Source organism: Macrotis lagotis, chromosome 2 (assembly GCF_037893015.1).
Source record: "Macrotis lagotis isolate mMagLag1 chromosome 2, bilby.v1.9.chrom.fasta, whole genome shotgun sequence".
NCBI classification, from domain to species: domain Eukaryota; kingdom Metazoa; phylum Chordata; class Mammalia; order Peramelemorphia; family Peramelidae; genus Macrotis; species Macrotis lagotis.
Window position 1 is genome coordinate 148,668,092 of NC_133659.1, and position 4,295 is coordinate 148,672,386.

General features: G+C 33.3%; 2 non-coding genes across 2 annotated transcripts; both read left to right on the forward strand.

Moving 5' to 3' along the window:
• The first annotated feature begins 228 nt into the window (after positions 1-228).
• LOC141515694 (U6 spliceosomal RNA) lies at positions 229-334 on the forward strand. The gene has a single exon (XR_012476451.1). It is a non-coding gene; the product is annotated as a U6 spliceosomal RNA (small nuclear RNA).
• Positions 335-3,977: 3,643 nt separating this feature from the next.
• LOC141515703 (U6 spliceosomal RNA) lies at positions 3,978-4,086 on the forward strand. Its single transcript, XR_012476459.1, has one exon. It is a non-coding gene; the product is annotated as a U6 spliceosomal RNA (small nuclear RNA).
• The last annotated feature ends 209 nt before the right edge of the window (positions 4,087-4,295 follow it).

The window sequence follows — 4,295 nt, forward strand, 5'->3', positions numbered from 1 at the left end:
AAAACAGGAGTTCTTGCCTTCAGGGAGCTTATGAGGATACATGTTCAGAAATAAATAAATGCTGAACATGTACAAGATAAATATAAGGTGATTGGAGAAGAGAACATTATCAACTGGGGTAATTAGCAAAGGCTTTTTGAAGGAGAAGTCACTTGTGCTGATTCTTATTAAAAAAAAAAACCCTAGGAATTCCCCTACAAGAGTCAAAGGAAAGAAAGAGAATTTCCAGTGCTTGCTTCAACAGCACATATACTATTGGAACAATACAGAGAAGATTAGCATGGCCCTTATACACAAGGATGATACACAAATTCATGAAATGACAAACAAATTAATTTGGTTGGAGTATAGAGTACAAAAGAAGAAGAAATATATAATCAATCTAGAAAGATAGTATGGATTCAGATTGTGATTGACAATAGAGAATCTTGAATTTTATCCTAGAGGTAATGGAAGGTTAATGAAGTTTCTTGGGTTGAGAAGTGATATGATCAGACCTATATTTTAGGATCACCAGTTTTACAGCTATGTTGATGATGATGATGATGTTCATCCTTTCTAATTGAAGATGACAATGTTATCATGATGACATGACTTGCACAATTATGTTTATTATAGTGAGGAAAATATTGTGCAAAGACATCCCTTTCACTAACCTATACCAGAATCAATGTACGCCATGGCCTGATCTGATAGGACTATTGGTGATGGTCTGGATTCTGCAGGAGTCTATTAGCTTTTGAATTTTGAATCAACAAGGCACTTTGATGCTTCAGGTGTCAGGTAGAGTATAGTATTATAAGTGTTCCCTATTACTGGGCATGAATTGGAGAATGGAAGGACTGGATGCAGGGAGAACAATTAGGAAGCTATCTCAATATTTCAGGTAAAAGTTGTTGAGATTTATCTATATACCTTGTTTGAACATAGCTATTTGCAAGTTATTTCCTTCCTTAGCTGTGAGCCCTTTGAGAACAAGGATTGTTGTTTACTTTTCTATGTGTCACCAGGATTTAAGAGGATTTGTTTCCTCAACTGACATATGAGTATAACAGCATCCACTTCATAGAGATGTCGTGAGGATCAAATGAGATATTATTTGGATCTAATGGTAGCCATCTCTAGTGTTAGAGGGAGGAGAAAAAAAGTAAAAGAAAAAAAGAAATTTACCTGACAACTTTATTATATATTTAAAAAAATAGCAAGTTATACATAATAGATTTGCAGTTTCATGTACAATTATTTTTATTGAATTATATTATAGAATTGCTTGTTTTATCTCATAAATTAAAAATTAAATAAAAATTTTTAAAGTGCTTAGCCCAGTTGTCTAGTAAATAGAAGGAGTTATAATATCACTTATTATCTTCCATCTTCTCCCTTCCCATTTAGTAAAATGTTTGGTACAAAATAAGTAGTTAACAAATGCTAGTGAACTTACTATGGACATATAAATGGAGACATCTAGATGACATCTGGAGAACTGAGATTAAGACTCAGGAGAAAGGAAAGTAGATTTGTGAAAAATCTGTAAAGAAAATGATGGTAGAATGCATGGACAAAGAAAGGAGAGCTTAGAACAAGGGCTTGGGTACACTCAAACTTAGGGAGTAGAACAGAAATGATAATGATCTTATACTTTTATGGGGCTTTCTAATTGTGGCTAAACTGATAGAGTCTGAAAATAGGGAAATAATAATGTAATCATTGTTTTGCCATAGGGTGCTTAGGGGTTGGAGTGAATCTTTTAGACATCTGCTTGTTCTGTGTAATATAGTAATTCTACAAAGTCATTAAGGTTTTAGAAAATTAAATGTGGAGGTAGAGGTTAGACAGAGGTGGGGTTCCCCTGTCACTACCTCATTGCCCTTTTCTTGGAAATCTTGTTGTGTGTACTTATCAAGGAACTTAACTTTCCATTTTATACCACTTGGTGATTTTTTTTGGGGGGGGGGAGTCCAGACCTGTGGTTTTATAATATAAAATATTCCTGAAGCAGAATAGGGCCTTAATAAAATTCTTCTTGACTTGATGACACTAAGATTGTGAGTCTAGGAGATTGAGAGAATGGTGGTACCCTAAATACCGGATTCTGAGAAGAAAGATAAGGAGTTCTAGTGGATTTGAGATTGCTTGTGGAACACCCAATTTTTATGTGACCAACAAGCAGTTGATGATGTGTAATTGGACTTCAGTGAGAAACATCTACATAGAGATGAGAATTGGGAACTAGAGCTCCTAGATTATCTAACAAGATAGTATAGATGTAAAAGAGGACCCATGAGAAAGTCTTGGGTGACCTGGAGGTGGCATGACCTAGATGAAGAACCAGCAAAGGACACCAAAGGAAAGGTCAGACAGATAGAAGGAAAATAGAGAGTAGTGTGAGGAAAACCTAGGGAGGAGAGAGCATTTTGGAGAAGAGGGTGATACAACATTATCAGAAAGGACAAGAAAGATGAAGATTGAGAAAAGATCATTAGTTTTGGTAACTAAGATAATTGACAATGTTGAAAAGAAATATTTCAGTTGAATGATGATGTTAAAAGTCAAATTGCAGTAAGTTGAAGAATCAAGCAAGAAATTCATTTGGAAAAAAGAAAAAGATTCTGAATATCAAAGGAAAATGATGAAAAGAAGTATGGACAAAGGGGAATAGCATTTCTAGACCTCAAATTAAATTATGAAGCAGCAGTCATCAAAATCATATAGTATTTTTTGAAGAAAAAAAGAGATAGGTCAATGGTTCAGACGAGACAAGGGAGACTTGGGAATAGCAGAACTCAATAATCCCATGTTTGATAAAGTAGATAAGTTACCTAGAGATAAAAACTCTCTATTTGATGGGAAAATTGGAAAGCAGATGGGCAGAAATTAGTCTTAGATTAACATACTACACATCACAGTATATTCTAAATGGATATGAACTTAATATTAAAGATCACATGATTAAAAATTAGTAGAGAGATATAACATGTATTTCTCATGGCTATGGAGTATAAAATAGCTTTAATTACCTGAAACAAAAAAAAAGATTTTACAGAAACAACATTACTGCTTCTAGAATGAGTAGGTAAGTGGTTGAATGGGCAAAATAACCTTTGAATCAAATTTCTCTGACAAGGGTTTAGAATCTAAGCTATGTAACAATTAATACGTCATTTCCTAATAGACAAATGGCTAAAGTATAAACAGACAGTTCCCAAATAAACCAAAAAGTATTTACAACTCTGTGAAAAATTGCTCCAAGTCATTAATAATAAGAGAAATGCACATCAAAACAACTCTGAGGATTAACTTTACACACAGCAAATTGGTAAAAGTAACCAAAAAATAATAACAATCAATGATGGAGGCATTGTGGGAAGATATGTACTCTAATACATTTTTGGTGGAAACAAAGTAGATGCCCATCATTTGAGGAATGGCTAAACAAAATGTGGTATATGTTGTGTGTGGTAAATACAGAGAATCATGAAAAGAACAATATGAACTTATGCAGAGTGAATTAAGCAGTCAAGAAAACAACCTATATAACAATTACAGCCAAGTAAGTGGAAAGAACAATGACACACCAAATAGATATAACAAAATTATAAAGATCAAATAGGACTCAAATGAAGAGATTAAGAAAAAGATACCTGTTTGTGGAAGTGGGAGATCAATAGATGCTATACATTGAACATGGTTTAGGACTTTTTCAATGTAATGATCAGTTGTATTGGTTTTTTTTCCTCTCTAAAATAATTATCTGTTATTTGAGATTGTTCTTGAGGAGGGAAGATGGAGAAATACTTGAAATAAGCAATGAAAGATAAGATGATATTGAAGGAAAAGAAAATATCAATAAAAACTTATTTTAAAAAGAATCTTAAGAAAGTAGAAGTACCTGTTGTAGACTTATCTCTCAAGGAGTTTAGAAAGCAAGGAGAGATACAGGATGACAGCCAGGGTTTTTTTTTAATAATGGAGGTAGGGTGCTTGATTTGGCAGCACAAATACTAAAATTGAAATGATACTGACTGAAAAGATTAGCAAAACCCCTGGACAAGAATGACATGCAAATTTGTGGTGTTCCATATTTTTGTATGTAATAAATACATGTTATTTGACAAAAAGAAAAAATGCACCTATGATTATATCTATTGTCATTTCCACTTCCAGATTCTTCATCTATTTAAAATGTACATATTTTCTAAAAACTCCAATTTTTTTCCATAACTTCTGTGTCCTTTTCCCTTTTTTCCAATCTCCCTTTCTTCTATCATCAAGACATTTGGCTGGCTTATTCTGTG